At 33.8% G+C, this 25,189-nt stretch overlaps 1 pseudogene; it reads left to right on the top strand.

The window, feature by feature from the left end:
• Positions 1-2,279: 2,279 nt before the first annotated feature.
• On the top strand, positions 2,280-25,189 carry LOC134698040 (cytochrome P450 3A14-like; annotated as a pseudogene).

The following is a 25,189-nucleotide window of genomic DNA, read 5'->3' as shown; positions in this document are numbered from 1 at the left end:
AAACTTGTAAACAACTACATATTAAGATAACAATCATATTGAAACAATGACACGATTGTACTGCAGTAGTATGTTACATGTATGATATTGATGACTTTAAAACAAATAACTTGAGATTCAGTTACTGTATTACCTTCAAAGAAATCAATTTTTTTTATTCCATGAAGCCTTAAAATCACCAGCCGCTTCAAAATCGTCTTTCAACTCCATTTTATGTTGCATTTTATGTCAACAAAATGGCGTCCAATTTTGTTTCCGTATATTAAAAGTGAATTTACAAAATATGATAGTACTCGATGTCATTAATTATCTGTACAAGATGAAAATATTTAATTAAACAAAATAATCTTTAAAGCGTTGATGTATCATGATGAACAACGTTTGAAACCTGTAATTTATAATATCAACTTTCGTTCTGATTATGAGGTTTTTCATCGTGTTTTTAAAAATGTATAATTGACCTCCTTTTAAAGGTAAACTATGTCTCGTTATTTTGATTTTTTTAAACGGTACACATTTAAATAAACTTCTTTCTTCGGTGTTTAAACACATTGAAAACTGCCCATGCAAGAACCTAGGTAATAATGTTTTAAATGTGTAATATTGATATCTCGGGAATGGGATTACATACATTGTGTAAGTGTGAAATTGTCTCTGAAAGCTTGTATGAATGTATTGATGAATGTAGCTAACAAAGGTACCAGGATTATAATTTCATACACCAGACCTCGAGCGCCAGACGCCGTTTCGTCTACATAAGACTCATAAGTGACGCTCAGTTCAAACAAGTACATAGTTTGAGAGCATTGAGGACCCAATTTTCCAAACATCTGTGCCAAATACGGCTGAGGTAACATATGCCTGGGATGAGAAATCCTTAGTTTTTTCGAAAAGATCATAGTTTTGTAACAGGAAATTTACAAAAATGACTATATAATTGATCGAAGTGCATTATGTCGATTTTTTTATACTCTTTGTGCACAAGAATATCTACATGTTTTACTTTATGATATCGTGATATGGCTTCGAAGTCCAGTCTTAACTGGCAGTACCAGGCTGAAACTAGCGAACAAAAAGCCAGCGAACAATAAGACGATGTATTGAGAAACCAAAAAACAGAATAAGAAAACAACGGCCGTTAAATAAAAAAAAAGGCAGAACATCAGTCCAAATATAGTAATTTTAATTCAATTTTTAAATCCATTAACAAAACAAGTCACATCTCTATTTAGGTTAATATTCAGTACCAGAGTAACTCTCTATCCAGCAATGGATTATTTGTTGGTGTAGGACCACTTCAATTTAGAACGTGTGTAAAAGTAGTCATATCCTGTAAAATATAGAACATTCGGTGTCATCGTTTTATTGAACTAACATACACATTAACAGAAACGGGGTCGGCCTATTCCAGGGCTTCTAGAGAAAAAAATAATGAGGGGTGTCACGGGGTATGACTATATAGGTCTTGTAGAGGAGAAACAGGCGCTTCTTTTGCACAAGGTATCGAAGGGCGCTATGAAAAAAACATCTGAAATTAGAGCTCAAAATTTGAAAAAAAATGGCAAAACAACAAGGAGGTTGGCCTATTCCAGGGCTTCTAGAGAAAAATAATGAGAGGTGTCACGGAGTATGACTATATAGGTCTTTTAGGGGAGAAACATGCGCGTCTTTTCCGCAAAGTATCGAAGGGCGCTTTGTTATAAAAATTGAAAATTGAGCTCAAAATTTGAAAAAAATGGCAAAAAAACAACGGGGTTGACCTATTTATGGGCTTCTAGAGAAAATAATGAGGGTTGTTACGGGGTATGAATATATTGTTCTTGTAGAAAAGAAACAGGTGCTTCTTGTGTGCAAGGTATAGAAGAGCGCTATGTTCAAAATCTGAAACTAGAGCTCAAAATTTAAAAACAATTAGGAAAAATAGAGGTGTTGGCCTATTCCAGGGCTTCTAGAGAAAAACAATGAGGGGTGTCACGGGGTATGGCTATATAGGTCTTAAGAGGAGAAAAAGGGGCTTCTTTTGTGCTAGGTATCGAAGGGCGCTACCTTAAAAAATCTGAAACTAGAGCTCAAAATGACGAAAAAAACAAAGGGGTTGACTATTCCAGAGCTTCTATAGAAAAATAATGAGGGGTGTCACGGGGAATGGCTAGGTCTTGAAGGGGAAAAACAAGCGCTTTTTTTTCGCAAGGTATCGAAGGGCGATTTGTTCAAAAATCTGAATCAAGAGCTCAAAATTTGAAATAAATGGTGAAAGAACACTGCTTCTAGAGAAAATAATGAGGGGTGTCACGGGTAATGACTATATAGGTGTTGTAGAAGAGAAATGGGCGTTTCTTTTGCGTAAGTTACTGAATGGCGCTATGTTAAAAAAATCCGAGACTAGAGCTCAAAATTTGAAAAAAATGGCAAAAAACATGAGGGTTGGCCTATTCCAGGGCTTCTAGAGAAAAATAATGAGGGTTGTCACGTGTTATGACTATATAAATCCAGTAGAAGACAAACAAGCGCTTCTTTTGTGCATGGTATCGAAGGGCGCTATGTTAAACAATCTGAAACTAGAGCTAAAAATTTGAAAACAAATGGCGAAAAAATCTAGCGAAACATAATGAGGGGTAACACGGGGTATGACAATCAAGGTGTTGTAGGGGAGAAACAGGCGCTTCTTTTGCGCAATGTATCGAAGAGCGCTATGTTCAAAAATCTGAATCTTGAGCTCAAAATTTGAAATAAATGGTAAAACAGTGTTTTACTGTTTGAGTCATTTCCCGAAGACTAACAATGGCATTGATGAGTGATGTGGTACATTTACTTATATCGGATATCAGGTCGCTTATGTGATTTGTAAGAACCTCCTCCCCAGTGCGCTTTGCAGGAATAGATAGATAATTGAGTTACAGGAACATGGATTGTTAACTGGGCACTATATAAAATCCAACAATGAGAAAGAAGATAGAACACGACATCGTTTGTTTCCTCATCTTCAAAAAGAACAAATCGGTCTTGGCGTTTCAATAGAAAAGTTTGTTGAACGGATAAAACATTTCGACTTGATCGCTGTTCGTTTGAGTGAGACTTGGATTGCAGTTCTATTTCAACAGAATAAAGAATTCACCTTTATTCTTAGCATCATTTATGTTTTACTTGCCAAATACGCCTTAGTGCTTTTCTCGATCACTGAGACCATGATGGGGAAGATGATCAAATACTTTAAAGCCAAATATATGCACACATGCGTGATTGGTACTTTAGATGATCTCGTTAATCAACAAAAACACCACCAAATAGAAATCGAATTAAGACCTGTGGCTGGAAGTCATAAGAAGTATGAAAGAAAATAAGGTGTACTGTAACTTGTATGCAGACATGTCTACTATACAGCAAGGTCATGCATTTATTTTATATAGCAGGTTTCAACAATTTTCAAACAAGAACATTGAACCGTGAGTTTGCGTTCGATAGCTGTCACCATAGAATATTGAGGTTGCATTTCTGTAAATATACAAGATGCATTTCCCCCATAGGAAATTCTTTTACGATTATAACTCTTCCGTAACTGCATTAATAAAATGTGATCTTAAAGTAATGTTCCTCGCTTTTGCAAATGTTGGGAACAGTACGATGGACCTCATCACTTTGTCAATTTATTTTATTACAATAAATAGTGGCTTTAAAACAGGGCTTGACCTGACTACTTGAATACTATATGACGACATCGTTATCAGCCTTTTTTCTTGTTACTAGTACCTTTATTCTGTATTTGATACTTACATACCGTGTGACTGGTAGCTTGTTTCATATTGTGTTTACTATTCACATAATTTTATCATTAGTTATATAGTGTTTTAATGACCTAAAACGGGGTCAGTAAATTCCATATGGGTTGAGAGCGAAGCGCAGATATATGTGTATGAGAAGGACAGTGAAATTGTATATGTTTTGTTAATTCTTCTACGTTTGTCATTTTAGAGAGGGGTGAAATTTCACAAAATATGTTTAACCCGTCCGCATTTGTGCGCCTAGTACATTTTTGGGATACGATTGCTGTCAAGCAATCTGTAGACTTTTACCATTGACCCTATGACACACTCCCTCACGTCATTCGTTTTATTCTAAACATTCGGCAACATCTCAGATTCTTATGATTGTCTTGCTTTAAAAGGTAAAAACAAGCAAAACAATTGAACATAAACAACTTTCCTGTAATGTTTTACTCATAATCTTCATGTGTGATATTTTCCTTGACTTATATGCGTGTTTTAACAATACGGAAAATCAGAATTAAACAGTATTTATATTTAGTGTTTTTATAAATTTAGAAACACGTCAGAGGGAATTCCCAAATTTTGATAACTTGCGAGAGTTCTCTGAAAGCCGATCGATAATTCTATTTCTGTCACAAGAACTGAAGTGGAGTATTTCTATATTTTACCGTTATGAAACTGATATTTGATACTGTACTCTCATAAAGAAATGGAGAACCATTCATCATATCATTTAATAAACGTTCTTGTTCCAAATCGCAAGTCGCGGTTTGTTTATGTATTAATGTCCATGCGTGGTCTCACTAATTAGAGACAAAAAGAAATGTAGAGACAAAAAGCGTCAAGAAGCGACAAGAAGAATAATATTAGCAATAAGAAACTATTTAGCGACAAGAAAACATTTTTTTTATTTATATTACTTATTCGAAATAAATATTAAAAAAATATGCAAAAGAAAACAATTTCAACGACAGGAAAATTAATTTTGATAGGGGGAAAAATGAAACTTGTAAATCTAATTCAATTGCTACATTTATTTACATGATATTTTATAAGGTATCACAGGAAGTATATTTTGTCTTTTTATTTGTTTTTAAAACCATTTTTGTACAATATATAATTAACTTGCAAAATGCATTATTTGTGCACAATTGTCCAGAAAATACATACACAAATTGTGAAATACAAATTAAGAACTGAAATCAAACAAGAGGAAAACATAATTAAAATGTGAATATTTTTCATCATTTTATTTAGTGTATTGTCTCATTTATCGATATTTATCATGTTTATGCATATAGATTGAAGATTAAAGGAAACTGATGACAATCTTGAGTTTTCAACAGGTGATTATTCGGTACAATAATTTTATATTCTGGTGCGTGTAATTGATGAAGGTGTTAATGGATGTTATTGTTGCAATAAAACAAAGGACACGCACCTAGTTAATCTCATTTGTTGCTCTTAATTGTGTATTACCTTAGAGTGAAGCCACAGCTAATGTTGGTCCTATCAGGAAAAAATAATTGTACAGTTAGGAAGGAAATAATATTTCATGTTTTTGTTTTATTAAATCCTTCAAAAGGAAGGTGACAAATCTTTGTTTTTATTTTCATTTTATAGCGTTTACATTTCCTTTGCTCTTACACATGTTTAATTTCTACATCTATCAATATGATAATAAAAAGTACACAATCTCTTCATCGATTTTTTTTTATTTCTTCATCTTTCAATATAATCCTAAAAAATATTTTAATGTATGTGATAACAAAATGTATTCTTGTCGCTAAATAGCTTCTTGTTGCTTTTTGTCACTTATTATTTTTCTTCTTGTCGTTTCTTGACGCTTTTTGTCGCTAATTAGTGAGACCCACATGCGTGTAGTTTTCCTGATTTCAAGGGGTATCAGATTGATTGATTCCCCGCTTCATTGATTAATTTGAAACTCATGTGATTCTTTCTATGTCTGTCTGCATATGGAGGGCTATTGTTGTTGCATAATTTTAAATCACATGCATAATTTAAATTAAAGTAAATGTTTCATCGTAAAAATTACCTATAACACCCCTTCAGCAGAAATGGAATCTTCCACGTTTCGAGTTGTCTCCCTTTTCGAAGTATTCGTCAAGAAGAATTCACTCGTTAATGCCGGTAAACGTCGTATTATATTAAGAACGATCTCAATGTAAACAGAGGAGTGTGTACGGAAAGGAGTCATGCCCTCTGACCCAAAGGAACTTCAATAATTAAAGAGTAAGAAATGGGGTTCCTCCTAAACTGGTCCGCCGTTCTATATATATATAGCTTCGCACCGAAGGTCAGTGTAGCGATAAGTGAACACAATAGGGGTCCAGTTTAGGGTTCCTCCTAGAATTACGGTGATAAGATACGGAAGCAAGTTAACTCGTACCACGGCATTGGAACCAAAAAAGTTAACTTGTACTACTGGGAAGTGGTAACATTCAGAAAAATATATAAAAAATATGATGTTTTATGGGTTTCTGTTTGTAAACTTAATAGAAATAAAGTTGAATTACTTGAATTTTACACAGGAGTTAAATGAAAACTTAGACAAAAATAAAGAATGTTTTAAAGCATTAATGTTTTAACTGATCTTTCAAACTAGAACATAGGCGGATCCAGCCCCCCCCCCCCCCTTTTTTGTGGAAAAAATTTGGTTGATAATAAAGGGAATCATTGAAGCATGACTGGAGCGGGCCCCCTCTTAGGTCAGTCAGCGGGCTCCCCCTTAGGATAAGTTCTGGATCCGCCACTGTAGAACTTAATCCAGAGGAAAGTTAAAACATTGCTTTATTTGTACCTTATTAAAATTGAACATGTTGAATATGTATATATCCAATTTAAGTTAATTAAAGCTGTAATCCATGATCACAAATTGAATGCTATGTTTACAATTGTTGAAAGCCATGTGCTTTTTTTGCGGGGAAAATGCGGACCCCCTTAACAGGAATCAGTTAAATTTCATTGTTACATTTATTTATAGACAGTAAAAATAATTTTGGCAATCATTTTGACTAACTGCTAAGATTTAATTATTCATGAAAAATTTTCTTCGGGTGAAACTGTATATACATGTACCTTAATTATCTACATCTGCCACAGTATTTTCTATCCAATATACAAGGAACATAAGCTACAAATTGGTCATTGTACTTTCAAATTATATACATTTTACAGACTTAAGAGGTATTGGGTGAAAGTAACGTATATCATGTATCATTTAACACCATTTGAATGCATTTAAATAAGTTGGTACGAGTTAGCAATGGTACGAGTTTGCATTGGTACAATTTTTTTTAATGGTACGAGTTAACAATGGTACAGGATAACTATAATTCGATAAAACACAATAAGTACATGGCTCATACACTTGTAACGGGGATTGGCTATTCTTTAAGTTGAGTGACTATTCAGATTGTTACATTTTGCATGTGCAGTTGAATTAGTTTAGAGAATAATACTATCCAGCTGTACCAGGGTTACCGGCCAAAAATGCTTGAGACTCGCGCATGTTCATGCTTTTTTTGCAACAGTATTCTTGGATCTATTTCTTTCCTCTTTGATCTTTTGAATTTTGGCCAAATCTCATGCATTTGTTTAATGAAAATTTGGCAGAACTGCTATACATGTGTCAATGAAAACTATGGCAATCGTATCCCTCAGAGCATTCTGCTCTTTGATTTTATTTAGAGGCCTGTTGAGGCCTTTCCCAATGTGAGGGATTTTCTGGCTGCGTTAAAGACCCATTGGTGACCTTCGGCTGTTGTTTGCTCTTTGGTCGGTTTTTTGTCTCTTTGACTTAATACTCCCCAAACCCATTCTCAGTTTACTTTGATGGCTTTTCAATTTCTTTTTGATAGATAACTATAATTGAGTCATGTCATGTTAAAATTTGTCTTCGAATAAACGTTAGGATAGTGGTCCTTATTGATTTATTATTCTTTAAAGAGGATGTGGACGTGGTTTACAGATTTGTAAAATATGAATAGAGAATTATGGAAAAAATAGAGAAACAAAATGAACATTTAAACAAAAAGAAGAGCAGTACATAATATATAACAGTTGTCCTTTTTACGGACCTTTTAAATGAAATGTTATGATAGCACAATTGCAAGTAATGAAATCGTTATGTACACATTGTTTTCACCTTGTAAAGAACGATAAAACACGCATATAAATACAAACGAAAAATTATCTTGGTCAAATAAGATAATTTGCATACCTTGACATCCAAACTAGTATATAACAGTGTTCAATTTAAAAAATAATTCATGGGGGCTTGAATATATCGTTATTTTACCACGGGTTGGCCCTTTATGACAAATATTTTACCCTGAGCGATAGCGAGGGGTAAAATATCGGCATAAAGGGACAACCCGTGGTAAAATCTAGATATATTCAAGCCCCCATGAATTATTTCGATTCTAATAGGACAAATACGGCTACTTTTTTGGATCGAAGCGCCCTAGGTGGAGGCCATTATTTGCCGTTCCCATAAATTCACGCACTTTTAGATTGGCGTAAAAGAACGGAACAAACAGAATAAGTGACATGCTCAAACTATTCACAAAACTTATAAAGATAGATTTCGATGAATTTTAATGATAACTTACTTATATGCCTTCTATGTATATAAAAAAATGGGCTTATACCACATTTTTGCATCGTTTGTTTACGTTTCCTTGTTGTGATGATTTTCGGTATCAAAAGCGTGTATTTTCCCGTAAAATGCTTAAATTATAACGTCATCATTCTATGACGTCTGGGTACTTCATTCATTAAAAAAACATATGACGTGGGAGTACGATCGGAACAGCCAATGCAATATATTCATATTTTACCACGGGTATGTACTCAAAGCGTTTGAAGGACGTCATGTTAGAATTGATCATATAACATGGATATTTAAGGACTGATAGATACACGACCTCATACACGGATGGATCTTGGCTGTGGTTTTTCTTTGTCCATCAATTATTATTATATTCGTTTAAGTTACATTTGAATTGTTTTATTATTTTTCACAAACATTAACCTTGACACAAAAATATACACAGAGACACACCGTTAATAATTTTTTTTTAAAGATGGCGTTAGAATATGCAATATGCCATTACCTTAATCATTTATTTGATCTTACGAAATTATAATGTACCCATTTATGGTAATCAAAGCGGCGTTTTGCATTTGCGCCGATTTTTTCTTTCATTTGCGCCGATTATTTTTTTCATTTGCGCCGATTTATTTACAGGTAAATGACAGGTAAATTACAGGTGAAATGATATAAGAAGATGTGGTATGAGTGCCAATGAGACAACTCTCCATCACAGTAATGTTATTTTCATTTTTCATTAAAGACCTCTTTCGTTAGCCAGTTGTACGTATATATATATGTTATGAATTGTCAATCATAACATGTATATAACTGTTGTCTCCTGCTTTAAATCAAGAAGTAAAAACATAAGATAAAAGCACTTTGTTTATACTAAAATGACGAATTCAAAATATATGTACAACATTCAAATCCATAAAAACGGAATACATTTAAATCATAAATCTGTTCTTGCCAAGTATGTATAGGCAACACGTCTAATATATTCCTTTCTTATGATTTCGTCTCTTCTATATTTAGCGTAATTGTCGATAACGTTTTCTTTTCTTTGTCTGGCATACGTACTGGTGGGGGCATTTCTAGAGTTCGTATTTTCTCACAAGGAAGCTATTATGGACGCCATCACGAATTGGTTGACCGTTATGAAATGTGTACTTGTACGTTGTCTAAGAATGTATGACACTTGTCATCAGAAGGAGCGGAGCGTCAGACAATGTCAAACGTGAAGCAGTGAGTCATCGATTTCATTTAGGGAAAGGAATGGTAACCAGAAACATTGGGATAGTCATTTACCAATTGCAATGTCACTTGATTTGTCTAAATACTCTGTGCTCAGCCAATGTAAAGTATGAACTTACCTGTAACTTACCTGTAAATCCAATTAGGAAAAAAAATAAAATCGGCGCAAATGAAAAAACGAAATCGGCGCAAATGAAAGAATGAAAATTTTCAAAATCGGCGCAAATGTCATACGCCCCATCAAAGTCAATTTCAAGAACGGTCTAGAAATTGACACAATGGGGTCTTCAATCAGAAAAAATACAATTCTTTAAAAAATATCACATTGAGAGTAAGGAACAATGACAGATGCAATTCTTTGTCTTTGTCGATATGCTGACTTCTTCATTTTTTGTGTTTTTTTATGGATTTTTTTTGTTTGTTTTTTTTTTTGGGGGGGGGGGGGGGGGGTGATATTTTGTTAATTGTTCTAGTTTAGATCACTGTTGAATGCCTTACAATGTCCAATAGTTGTAAACATCGACGACTGTTGGTAGCTGGCGGATAATTGTCTCACTTGCAACAACACCGACTCTTTTAAAAAAAATGTTATTCCAAGCCCATTAACTAACCCGACAGTATGCGTTTTTTCTCATTTTTTACACAAAAAAACACGCGAGAATATATATTCATTGATGTTTTGAAGAAGGATTCGACAAAACAAAGTACAGATGCCTTTGTATTTATTGTTCCGTTTTAGAGAATCAGGTACACAATATAAAATATTTTTGAATGAAACTGTTTAGCTATAATTGTGAGAATATTAACCAGAATGCATCCTTTATTTCAGTCATTTCAGATCTAAGCATACAGTATGGAGTCGAGCAGGCGTTCCTGGTCCAAAATCGAAACCTTTTGTCGGAATAACTCCCCTGTATAGAACTTAAGTAAGAAAACTAAGCCATATCGTTCTTACAAAAAAATTGAAATATTTGCCACTGGACGTAAAAATCAAACTTTGATAAAGCGACTCGACTTCATGTCGTTAATATGGTTATGAAAAAACTTTTGTCAACGTTCACCGTTTCTATTGGACTATCAAGAATCTCATTGTTTGTAACCCAAAAGTACAACATCAAGTTATTGGTTACATTTCAATTGTTTTGGACGTTGTACGCCAAGCATTTTGGTGTACGCTATTGAGAATTTTACCCAAAGTATATTAGATTCCGAAAGAGGTGAATTGTCTTAACTGTAACAGTAATGTCTGGTTCTTATACGTCTTGAGTCTTTTAAGGAAATCCAATTCCATCTCTGTCAGTATTTGTCCTAGCTTGATGAGCTCAGAGAAAACTAGTACAATGTATGCAGGGTTAGTATATATTTTCAACTAATTCAAAAGTACTTTTTTCAACTATAAGAAAGAATTGATTTCATAAGAGATTAAGATTGGAATACTTGGGCCTTTACTGTTCACTGTTATACGAGACATTTTCAATTACATTTTTTTTTTTATGTGTAATCATTTTTTTTTGTCTTTTCCGTCTTTAAATTAACTCGTACCTAATATTTTTTGAACTAACTAAAGAAAGATAACCCGAATAATTAATTCGTCATCTTAAGCTGAAATACGTTGGAAGAAAACTGGAAACGGAAAGGAGTGAATTATTCGAGTTAAAAGAATGACTGTCACGCTTTTCTACCTATGAAGAAATAGCCTATAAAATAGGGTGAACACTGAATAATCTGCGTACAGGTTATTTGAAAGTGTTCACAACATTTTCGATGTTACTTCAAATAAACAGAAAAAAATACAACAGTATATTACTTATAATTTAATTATAAATTCCTTTTCAAAGGAGTAAATTTCTGACAAAACTATGTATATAAGCTGATATCCAAAAAACTTTTAGCCAATCAGCAGAAGACGTAATTAGTCCATTTTTTTCTTTTTTTAGGGAATGGTACAAACCGACCTCGACCTAGTGAAGAAGTACGGCAGATGTTTTGGGTAAGTTAGATTTATCTTGTATCTCACTGAAACCATGTATAAAAAAAACCGGAGTTGGGGCATGATTGCCAATGAGACAACTATCCACCAAAGTTCAAATGAAGTAAATGTAAGCAATTGTAGGTAACTGTATGACCTTCAACAATGAGAAAAAAACATACCTTATAGTCATCTATAAAAGACTCTGACATGACAAATACACAACAATTCAATTCAGAAATCTAACGGCCTGATTTATAATAACAAAACAATTTACGAAAAACAAATATAAAAGTTGAAACAGCCACAAACACTGACTTGGGTGGGCACATACAAAAATGTGGCGGGGTTAAATGTGTTTTTGAACGGTCAACATATACCCCTTAACATCGGACAGTGGCTTTATAGCACAGCATAAAAAACTATAAAAAAACGTCAGTTGAAAATAGCTCAACTCATCAGATCGTAAGAGAACAAAAATACGAAACATCTAACTAAAATACAGACCGGGCGTGGCAGGGTATTTATACATCCCTTGCAACATAACCGAAACAAAGAACAATTCTTAGAGTTAAAATCCAACAACAACAAATAATAATTTGTCTTTGTTTAAATCTATGAAGTTATCACTACAATCCTAAAGGCTATCACACTTTCTGCCACTGATTCCGAATATCAAAGGTTTGCACACAAAATGGCCTAAGAGAGAACTTCTCCATAGGATTTATGGCTATCTTAAATGACATAAAGCGTAATACTATCTCTACTCTTAAAAGGAAATTGACTACGAAAATAACTGTACCAGTGTATATAAAGTGCGAATCCAGCTAGTTCATTTTTACTGTTATATGCGGGTATGTCTATTGTAGAATAAAGGATCATGGGAAAACTGTATTTGTTTACGTTTTGAAAATATAAAGTTAAGTGATTTGAAGGCAAGTTTTAACATATTTTCATTGTGATATGTCTTTATAATATACAAACATAGCATTAAAGTTCAAATAAGTGTTACAAAAGCATCATAATATAGCATATCGATTATTGAAAGCGATCCATTTTAACTATAGATGCGATGAATTATCACTGTTAGTGCAGTCATTATTAATGTAGAATTTTCAAAGATGCGAGGAATTTTTATTGTAGAATTTTGTGATAAATGCACTTGCAACAAATGAAAAAACTTAGTTGATGACTTTAGGATTTATGATACATGTATTTTCAAATTGAAATACAAACTCCTCATTCATTCTTCATCAAATATATAGCTATCAAACTTATAACAAAAGCGATTCTCAAAATGTCAAATTGTATTCTTCAGATTACGTTTCTCCTTGATTTTAACCAAAATTTTGAAGATATTTTTATATTTTTTTGCAGTTAAAGATCAACAAAATGAAACTCCAACTTTCAAAAGATATATGGAAGTAAGCAAGCAGTACATCTAAGCCGGATATAATCAGAGAAATTGCATCAATTGGGGTAGTACAAAAGTTGGAAAATTTAAACAGTGTTTTGAAAACTTTTGATGTTGAAGTATCAATTGAAACAGCTGGCGGATTGCAGTCTATAAACGGACCAATTGTAATTGGTAAACCAAAGAATGTAGTAAGATTTGTGGAAACACCTTGCAATTGGAGACAGCTTTTACAAGTGAACATGAATTTGAACAAAGCAACGCAGATATCAAATGTTACAGCTGATACTGTAACTATTTTACTCTATTCTGACTCATATTAAGCCCATTATAAATATATGAAAAAAAGTAGCGTGGATTTTTTTATCCCTTTTTATCCCGTCTCGTTTCGTTTTTGAACCATATATAGATGTTGTATGTGTCAATGAGACAACTCTCCATCAGAGTCACAATTTATAAAAGTAGACCATTATAATTCAAAATACGGTCTTCAACATGGAGTCTTGGCTCACACCGAACAGCAAGTTATAAAGGGCTACAGTGTAAAACCTTTTAAACGGGAAAACAAAGGTTCAATATATAGCAAGATGTACGTAATTAGTGGTGAAGTGTCATGGAAATGGATAAAAAGAAATAAGGATAAAGATCCCCATACGCTTTATAAGAAACTAAATGGAATACATTTTAAATAAATGTTATTTCTATTGAATTTATTAGAGTGTTTTAAAACCAAACTTTCCTCTGTAAGTTAAATTTTATCAAATCTTTCTCTTACTTTATCTATTGTTTGTGCAAGTCGGTTAAATTAAGGCTTTACAGCTAATTTCCTAAAGCATGTAAAGCAAAACTTTGGTTGGCTTGCTTGCTTTGTTTGTATAATTGTTTATACAAACTTTGTAAATAAGATTGACATTTTTAAACAATATGAATAGGCATAGTCAATCTGTATTTTTAATATTTGAATTAAATTGGGTGTTATCATAATGATTATCCAATAAAAAAAAGTAAGCAAGTCAACTAAAGCCTTGCTCTACATGCTGAAAGAAATGAGCTGTAATAGATAAAAAAATTGCACCGCATATACAATACTAATGATTCGCTCCACAGTGAAAATGAAAGAATAGTATCATTATTCGACAGTAAACATGACTAGTATTACGAAATCATCATAGTGGAATTTAGTTAAATATGAAGAAACTGAATGACAAAACATATTCTACGTTATATAACTTTAATAGTTGTATTAAAATGAATATTTTTTACGGCAACAACATCTTACCTGTTAGTTATAAAGCACCTGCACGATCTGTTCGTGAAATTTCCTAAATATTCACCTATTTTGGTATATATTTCACAGCTGGATGGCTTTAGGCGCGATAAAACCCCGCTCGCATCTCTTACTTTGTTTTATTAGTATTATGTATTTCTGAACATATACATTTTAACCAATTTTCTTCATTTTCTTCAAAAATTTAAAAAAGTTCGTCTGTTTATTTATCATTCTACATTAGACGTATATGGCATATACAGTTAAAATGATATTTTAGGATCCGCACTTTACATACACTGTGAACTAGTATTTAAAATTTAGATTTTACTGTCTCAAATTGAGTTAACCTAGCAACACGTAGCGGAGTTATGTAAACGTATATTTGCGACAGTCACCGTAAAATCAAGTTTTGCGTAGGCCAAGCTTAAAATACGGTACAGTTATCTCCATTCCAATGCAACATATTAAAATAAATTCCATTTGATAAATAGTTTGCCTTAAAAATGCCATTAAGAAAGAAAGTCTGCGAAACTGTTTCATCTCCTTTAGCATCTACATCAGTCAGATGTATAGTTGCTCTTGATGTCAAACATAAACACCGGACTTAATTTATACTATTAGTGCGCTTAAGAATGGTTTCAACAATATTGACAAAAAGGAGATTTTGAGGCTCAAAATGTGACTTTCGTGTTTATTATTTTAGAAAGTATATACCGCACAAAAATTAGAATTCAAAACGGTGGCTTCTTAGTTACGAACTGGTAGAACGTGGAATCTAACCTTTCAACATATTTGTCAAAATTTAATGAAAATTATCGTTACAAACGAATTTGCATTGAAACAAAATTGATAAGTGTATAAAATCTCTACAGAAGTCATTATCACATGCGTCAATATTACGTGCTTGTTTGTTTTGTACCGAAATTGTGTTTTTTATTAAGGATATATCAAGGCCTTGAACCAACACTAGTGATCTCTGACCCGGAAACAATCAAGGAAGTTATGGTCAAAGATTTCTCTAATTGTCCCAACAGACGTGTAAGTATGAAGGGATGTATTTTGGTAATTTACAATGCGTATGAAAATACTTTTGGGGATCAATAATCTGATTATAAATAAAAAGATTGACGTGTTTTTCTGCTTTTGTTCATTACTTAGAGATTGAACTAATATTATACCTTCAATTGGATTGGTGCACATGTCATTATAACTGTCAAACACTGGAAAATCGTTTATACTAGTATATTTATAAAAATTATGTCACAACAAATAGATTGTTCTCTTCCGTTTTCGTTCTGAATGAGATATAATTACATACGATATACCGCCATTGTTTCATATTCATACACATACACGTTCCATGTTTGTTATATCGTATTATGATGTGTTCTATACTTTCTTGAAAAAACATTATTCGGGTACACATGTCACAAAAATATATTTAGTTAGATGTAAGGTTGGCAATTTCCTGTTTCATATCCGATAGAGTTGATAATTCTTAGTTGCTATACAATACGTTTTCTCTATAACAATAGTGTTTTGTGGACTGACTGTAGTTTGTACTTCTTGAATTTTGCTGGGTCTTTTATGAGGGTGTGGATGGTGGGTAACAGAATAGAGAACGATGGGGGAACAGATTAAAGAAACTGGAACTTAGAAATAAAGAATAGAGAATAATAAGGTTCTTAAATATAAAGAATACAGAATATTGGGTTAAAAAGGCTAAGGAAAAGAGAAAGGTAAAATGGATTAAAAAAAATACAGAATACAGAAAGGAAGGTTCGCTCATTAGACCCTCTTTTATAATCCCTCGTAAAAATATAATTACAGAATGTTCTACTGTCAAGAAATGAACTAAAACACTCATTGATACATCTAAGAGACAATCATTGGAGGTTTATTAGGAATACATTACTTCCTACGTTTTCCTCGGGCAAGATGAGAGCGGTAAGTAAAATGTACATACATATTTTATTTATTTGATTTTCATTTCATTTTTTGTATATAAATATGGCGGTTAGTTTTCTCGTTTGAATTACATAAATTTGTCATTTTGATGCCTTTTATTGCTAACTATGCGGTATGGACTTTGCTCATTGTTGTTTATTTCTGTGTCATTTGGTTTTTGGTGAAGAATTTTTTCATTGTCAATCACACCTCGTCTTTTTTTAACGTATGGATTAATTATTGTTGTTTTTGTAATTGCGTATTGCTGTTTTCCTAATGAACGACGTATTTATCATAATTTGCTTTATCAATATTCATCAATGTACATTTCTCAACATTTGAATTCCTGGTCCCAAAAAATTTTTGCATCGATTTTTTCCTATTCATAAACTTTGATATTCAAATAAGAACAATTAACTTGTTCATGCGCAACTAGTTGTGAAAGTCAACACCCACTTTCAATTTCGATACAGTTGTTGAGACATTTACATGTTTTATCTGAAAGAAACCTAATACAGGGCAACAGTAATAGTTACGAATCATAAACCTACCTGTGATTACTCATTCCTTGAAACTGTTTGGGTAATAAACGAGTATATAAATAAAGTTTTTGTGTACGGTGTACAACAACTTAACTATGCACCGTACATAAGAATTTATGTGGTCAGCTAAACACCGTACACAACGCTTCTTTAGGGATAAAATATCGAATAATAACATAGTATGAAAGACTTCAATGCCATTGAAACAGCTATACTTATTACACACACACATTGACCTCCTATCAGAAAAAAGAGTTGCAATGAATATAGAATTATATCGGATGAGGCGAGGGCTAACTTCTTTTACAAGTATTTTCACATGCTTTTAGTAATCCCTCTTGTTTTGGGAAAATAATGAGACATCTCTAATCATCAACCTACGACCAAATCATTTCTTAAAACAGCAGTTATGTTTCGATTAAAGTACACATTGATATTATGTGAACAAAACAAAGATTTTTCGTTACCGTGTAAGATCAAAATCGCTCACGTCCGCTTGGTTAGTACCTATATCCGCTGTACGATGATACACGCTGACCCTTTCAGCACAATAGTTTCCTCCGGGGAAGAATACATTACGACTATATAACTATACACATTTGTTCATAACTTGTATGTGTATGTTCACGTCCGTTGCAGTAAGACAGACCAACACCTTCTCAGCACAATAGTTACCTCCGAACAGGAATACATTACGACAATGTAACTATAAACATGTGTTCTTCCACGTATTTTTACGTCCGTTGTAGCCAAACAGACACCTGGCCTATCAGCACAATAGTTACGTCAGAGCATGCATACATTATGAATGTAAAACTATAAACATTTCTCCATACCACGTATATGTTCATGTCCATTGCAGCTAAACAGCTTAACACAATAGTAATCTCCGAGCAGGAATACCTCATCATGACTGTGTAACTAAATCACTGAAGAGACATGTATTGTCGAAATGCGCATCTGGTGCAAGAAAATTGGTACCGTTAATTTTATTACTACCACTGGGTCGATGCCTCTGCTGGTTGACTATTACTCCCCGAGGGTATCACCAGCCCAGTAGCCAGTACTTCGGTACTGGCATGAACATACGGATTGTTTGTGTTATTTAAATTTGCTGTTTCAAAATAGTAGAAATTATTTTAAATTAAGGAATGTATCTCCCTCATGCAAAGCTCTGATTCCTTTCACTGATTTGGCTATACTTTTTGGACCTTTTGGATTATAGCTCTTCATCTTTTATATAAGCTTTGGATTTCAAATATTTTGGCCACGAGCATCACTGAAGAGACATGTATTGTCGAAATGCGCATCTGGTGCAAGAAAATTTGTACCGTTAATTTTATTACTACCACTGGGTCGATGCCTCTGCTGGTGGACTATTAGTCCCCGAGGGTATCACCATCCCAGTAGCCAGTACTTCGGTACTGGCATGAAAATACGGATTGTTTGTGTTATTAAAATTTGCTGTTTCAAAATATTAGAAATTATTTTAAATTAAGGAATGTATCTCCCTCATGCAAAGCTCTGATTCCTTTGACTGATTTGGCTATACTTTTTGGACCTTTTGGATTATAATAGCTCTTCATCTTTTATATAAGCTTTGGATTTCAAATATTTTGGCCACGAGCATCACTGAAGAGACATGTATTGTCGAAATGCGCATCTGGTGCAAGAAAATTGGCACCGTTAATTTTATAAATCCAATATGTATTCGCAACTAGAACTTTAGCCGTCTTTAATTTACCATAACATATCCTCTGTGTTTTACTTGATTTTCCATAACTATATTAAGTTTACTTAAATAAGACATTATATTTTTAGATGAACTCTATCTTTAAACGGTCATATAAACAATTAGTGGAGAACCTGAAGCCGAAAGCTGAGGCTGGAGAACCAATTGAATTCAAACAATAAGGACCGTATATTGTTTTATTTTTGTAATGAAGAACAACACAATGGTAAGGTTACAATGAAAAAACTTGACGACAATTATATACTTTGTTTAAACTCAAACTACCATCGATACGATAACATGAATACAACTTTGAGGGTCTGGAAAGGGTTTACATAATAGGTACACGTGCAAATTAAAGAACATATAAAATGAGAAAGATGAATATAAATTGTAAACAACAGAGATTAAAGGGATTCTACAATATCAAGTATAGAGAAAAATGGCTAAAAATGTAAAAAAAAACAGGATTGAATTGAATCATCTATAATACAGACATGCAATAAGGATCAAATAATTGATGATGGCGTTTGCCAGACTAAAGCAGTTGCTGTAACAAACTTTGTTTTGAATATCAAGTATATTGATAGATCGAGGTTTTAACTTAGCACAAAAGTGTGTCAGCCTAAAGTGAAAAGTTATTTTTAACAAAGCCTCATTTCCACTTTTCAGGGTGTTTCTCAGGTGCTGTTGTTAGGTATGTAGATCATGGTTTGCTCGTGTAAGTTCAAACCATGTGCAACTTGAGAAGCTATGTTCGTGGAAGTTTCTAATTACTAGTAATAACCTTTTGAGACTCCCGGCTAATTATAACTTACTTGATCAAATAAAGGCGGATATTTTAAGTAAAAAAAAACTATTGGAATGTCTGCATTATCAAAAAAAAAAAAAATCCACGTACATTGATTTAAGTATAAAATGTCCATTTATTACATATAGTATCTTTTTTTTTTATGCTAACTTTAATTATTTTTTGTAGTGACATTTCCAAGTCTTGACATCATCTTTAACTGGTTTAACATATCACCGAATAATAACCGAACTATAATGGACTTTTTTTAAATCTGTTGTTAAAACAGCTATTGGTATGCGGAATGAAACGGACCAGGTTTGGAGTTTTTTGTTGTTAATTCTAATGCTGGCATTAAACAATTATCGGGAAAAAAACATTACACATCAGCACATTACAATCAAATACCCCCTTTTGTCCTGGAGTTGTCAATATTTTCTAAAAGATTAAGCTCATGGTAGGAAGGAAAACCATTGTTATATGAGTTCCAAGTTATCTTTCTTTGCTCCTGTTTTGAATAGAAAAAGGGAAGTTAACTTTTCATAAATTTTTTGGTAGTTTTTCACTTTTAAACTGAAAACATTTTTTTTCTATTTTGACACCAGTATTTAATATCTGAATTTTCGGAACCTCATATTTTAACGAAAAAATGCATAAATCATAATGCTTGTGTCTCCATGGTTTCAGAAACCAAAATATCTGCGTCAGATGATGCTGAATGCGTATAACGACAAAGATGTGAATGATGACGAGGCTGTACACCAGTATGAAAAGGATCCAGAGAAATGGAAGAACAGAGGTATGTTTAATACATCTATGATACACAACTAATTTGAAATATATAAAGGTTTCTATTTTGTATTAAATAGATATAGGAAGATGGGGTATGAGTGCCAATGAGACAATTCTCCATCCAAGTAATAGTTTATAAAAGTAAACCATTATAGGTCAAGGTACGGCCTTCAACACGGACATTTGACTCACACCGAACAGCAAGCTATAAAGGGCCAAGTTTCATTGTTTGTTTGTTTGTAAATTTGTTTGTTGGCGTAATTTTAAATTTATCAGAAAAGTTGCATTCGAATATTTTATTAAGAAAAACGCATATGATTCAACTGAATATGTACAATCGTTGAATTTTGTTAAACATTTGATTACCTTTTAAAGTCCTAAAATTTTAACCGTCAGCTTATTACACATTATTGCCTTGCAAGAAATGTTCGTTTCTTATTTTTTACTATGTCTTTACTCTAAGGGACGACATCAACGGATCTTTAATCAAATAATTTGGGGGTGCGGGTAAAATATGCTGCAAGTTTTGTTTATCCAATACCGATTTAACATATATCCATATTGATCAATTAATATTCCCCAAATATTTGAGTCAATGTTGCTCTAAAAAGTGGATGTCATATACTAAGTACTACTCAATATGCAATAACTATATTAAGTAATATTTTCTAACTGTAGGATTACCATTGGATGAAATTACTGGGAACGCCATTTTGTTTTTGTTAGTCGGATACGATACAACTGTCTCCGTTCTAATATTTGTTTCATATTGCCTAGCAACCAACCCGGATTGTCAAGATAAACTAATAAAAGAAATAGACTCCGTGTTAGGAAAGGTAATAGCATCTACACTTTTTTTTTTATGACAGTTTGTATAGTTTGCTTGGACTAAAGATAAATGTGTTTACATTTTTTTTTCTCACATTGGATTTTTTTTTTTATTCCAATGATAATCAAAATATGTTTTTAATGAATAAACCGAATTGGTATGATCTAAATCTTCGAGCAAGAAACCTAACGACACATGAAACGGAAAGACATAATTATTCAACGTTTGCAATAATATATAAGCATCTGACTCTAATTAAATGTGAGAAGAAGGAAAGATAAACAAATGCGTCTCATTTGTATCGTAAAGGTTCTTGAATAAACCGAATGATACATGTATTTAATGGAAAAAAGGTTAATTGTTAAAGTATACCAATATGCTATTTTCCAGGATTGTCCAAATTATGACAATATCCAGAAGATGGTTAACCTGGATCGGGTATTTAGTGAAACACTGCGTCTATACGCCTAAGGAGGAAGGTACGTAATCGGGTAGACAGTGAAACTTTGCGCCCATAAGCACAAGGGGGAAGGTACGTAATCGGGTACACAGTCAAACTTTGCGCATAAACGCACAAAGAGAAAGGTACGTTATGGGGTAGACAGTGAAATTTTGCGCCTATACAGTGAGGGGGAAGGTACGTAATCGGGTAGACAGTAAAACGTTGCGCCTATACGCAACAGGAGAAAAGGTACGTAATCGGGTAGACAGCGAAACTCTGCGCCTATACGCACCAGGGGGAAGGTACGTAATCGGGTAGAGAGCGAAACTTTGCGCCTAAACGAACTAGGGGGAAGGTACGTAATCGGGTAGACAGTGAAACTTTGCGCCTATACGCACCAGGAGAAAGGTACGTAATCAGGTAGACAGTGATATTTTGCGCCTATAGGCACCAGAGTCAAGGTACGTAATCGGGTAGACATTTAAACATTGCGTCTATACGCCGAAGGAGGAGGGTACGTAAGGGGGCTTGCAGTGACACATTGCGCCTATATAGACGTGACCAGGAAGAGGATATTTAACAAGGTAAACAGTACAACATAGAGCCAGAAAGAACGAAATATGGTTGACAGTGAATAAAAATCTGGGTGACAGTGAATCAAAATCTGGTTGACAGTGAATCAAAAGCTGGATGATAGTGAATCAAAATCTGGGCGACAGTGAATATCTGGGCGACAGTGAATCAAAATCTCGGCGACAGGGAATCAAAATCTCGGCGACAGTGAATCAAAATCTGGGCGACAGTGAATCAAAATCTGGGTGAAAGTGAATCAATATCTGGGCGACAGTAAATCAAAATCTGGGCGACAGTGAATCAAAATTCTGGACGACAGTGAGTCAAAATCTGGGCGACAATGAATCAAAATCAGGGCGTCAGTTAATCAAAGTCTGGGCGACAGTGAATCAAAATCTGGTTGACAGTAAATCAAAATCTGGGTGACAGTGAATCAAAATCTGGTTGACAGTGAATCAAAATCTTGGCGACAGTGAATCAAAATCTGGTTGACAGTGAGTCAAAATTTGCTTGACAGTGAATCAAAATCTGATTGACAGTGAATCAAAATCTTGGCGACAGTGAATCAAAATCTGGTTGACAGTGAGTCAAAATTTGCTTGACAGTGAATCAAAATCTGATTGACAGTGAATCAAAATATGGGCGACAGTGAATATCTGGGCGACAGTGAATCAAAATCTGGTTGACACTGAATCAAAATCTGGTTGACAGTGAATCAAAATCTGGTTGACAGTGAATCAAAATCTTGGCGACAGTGAATCAAAATCTGGTTGACAGTGAGTCAAAATTTGCTTGACAGTGAATCAAAATCTGGTTGACAGTGAATCAAAATATGGGCGACAGTGAATATCTGGGCGACAGTGAATCAAAATCTGGTTGACACTGAATCAAAATATGGGCGACAGTGAATATCTGGGCGACAGTGAATCAAAATCTGGTTGACACTGAATCAAAATCTGGTTGACAGTGAATCAAAATCTGGTTGACAGTGAATCAAAATCTTGGCAACGGGAATCAAAATCTGGTTGACAGTGAGTCAAAATTTGCTTGACAGTGAATCAAAATCTGATTGAAAGTGAATCAAAATCTGGTTGACAGTGAATTAAAATCTGGTTGACAATGAATCAAAATCTGGACGACAGTGAATCAAAATATGAGCGACAGTGAATATCTGGGCGACAATGAATCAAAATCTGGGCGACAGTGAATCAAAATCTGGTTGACATTGAATCAAAATCTGGTTGATAGTGAATCAAAATCTGGTTGTCAGTGACTCAAAATCTGTTTGACAGTGAATCAATATCTGGGCGACAGTGAATCAAAATCTAGGCGACAGTGAATCAAAATATGGGCGACAGTGAATCAAAATCTGGGCGACAGTGAATCAAAATCTAGGTGACAGTGAATCAAAATCTGTTGACAGTGAATCAAAATCTGTTGACAGTGAATCAAAATCTAGGCGACAGTGAATCAAAATCTGGTTGACAGTGAATCAAAATCGTGGCGACAGTTAATCAAAATCTGGGCGACAGTGAATCAAAATATGGTTGACAGTGAATCAAAATATGGGCGACAGTGAATCAAAATCTGGGTGACAGTGAATCAAAATCTGGTTGACAGTTAATAATTGATCTTATACTCACCAAGAAAATAGTACGTACTCGGGTCGACAGTGGAATATTGTGCCTATAAGCTTTAGGAGGAGGGTACATTTAACGTAATTGGGTATTCAGTCAAACATTGCGCCTATATGTACCAGGAGACAAGTATGTTATAAAACTAGAGGCTCTACAGAGCCTGTGTCGATCACCTTGGTCTATGTGCGTATCAAACTAACACACACAGATGGATTCATGACAAAATTGTGTTTTGGTGTTGGGGTTTGTAGATCTTACTTTACTGAACAATCTTGCTGTTTAAAATCATCTCTATCTATAATGAACTTGGCACAGAATTGACTGGAAAATATTTTGTAAACATTTAAAAACATTTACAAAATTTATGAAAACTGTTAAAAAATTTACTTTAAAGGGGAATAACACTCTGGTCATGTTGACTAATTTGTAGCTCTTACTTTGCTGTACATTATTGCTGTTTACAGTTTATCGATAGATTCAAGATAATAAACAAAAGCTGCAAAATTTTCTTAAAATTACCAATTCAGACGCAGCAACCCAACAACAAGTTGAACGATTGTTCTGACAATTTCAGGGCAGATAGATATTGACTTAATGAACAATTTTATCCACAGCAGATATACTCTAAATGCTGTGGTTTCAGAGGTACATGTATGAGCCAAAATTGGTTTTACCCTATGTTCTATTTTTAGCTATGTCGGCCATCTTGTTTCGCAGGCAGGGTCATCGGACAATTTTTTTTAAATAAGATATCCTTATGATGACTCTGGACAAGTTTCGTTAAATTTGTTTTAGTAGTTTCAGAGTAGAAGATTTTTGTAAGATAACAAAAAATGTTAAAAATTGACTATAAAGGGCAATGACTTAGTTTTAGCTCTTACTTTGCTGTACATTATTGCTGTTTACAGTTTATCACTTTCTATAATAATCTTCAAGATAATAACCAAAAAACGACAAAACTTCCTTAAAATTACAAATTCTCAGGCAGCAACATAACAAGGGGTTGTCAGATTTATCTGAATATTTCAGAGTAGATAGATCTTGACGTTATTCACAATTTTACCTCATGTTATATTTGCTGTAAATGATTTGGTTTTAAAGTTATAAGCCCAAATCTACATTTCCCCCCTATGTTCTATTTTTAGCTATGGCGGCCATCTTTGTTCGTTGGCCGGATCGCCGGACACATTTTTTAAACAAGACACCCTAATAATGATTGTGGCCAAGTTTGGTCAAATTTGGCAGAGTAGTTTTAGAGCAGAAGATTTCTGTAAAAGTTTACGGACGACGGACGCTAAGCGATGAGTAAGGCTTACTTAGCCCTTTGGGCCAGGTGACCTAAAAAATGTGAAATATTGAGCCATTACGCACAAGGAGTGAAGGTACGTAAGAGGGTTTTCATACGCAAACAACGGTGACCTATACTTGTTAACGTCTGTGTCATTTTGGTCTCTTGTGGATAGTTGTCTCATTGGCAATCATACCACATCTTCTTTTTTATATTATCTTTCAGATTTACTCCAGAAAACAAAGCAAAGAGTCACCCTTACTGTTATTTACCGTTTAGTCATGGACCTCGAAGCTGTATTGGCATGTGTCTGGCACAGGTAGAAGCC

Source organism: Mytilus trossulus, chromosome 14, assembly GCF_036588685.1.
Source record: "Mytilus trossulus isolate FHL-02 chromosome 14, PNRI_Mtr1.1.1.hap1, whole genome shotgun sequence".
NCBI classification, from domain to species: Eukaryota; Metazoa; Mollusca; class Bivalvia; order Mytilida; family Mytilidae; genus Mytilus; species Mytilus trossulus.
The sequence above is the reverse complement of the archived record's forward strand: the minus strand, read 5'-3'. Positions and strand labels throughout refer to the sequence as shown.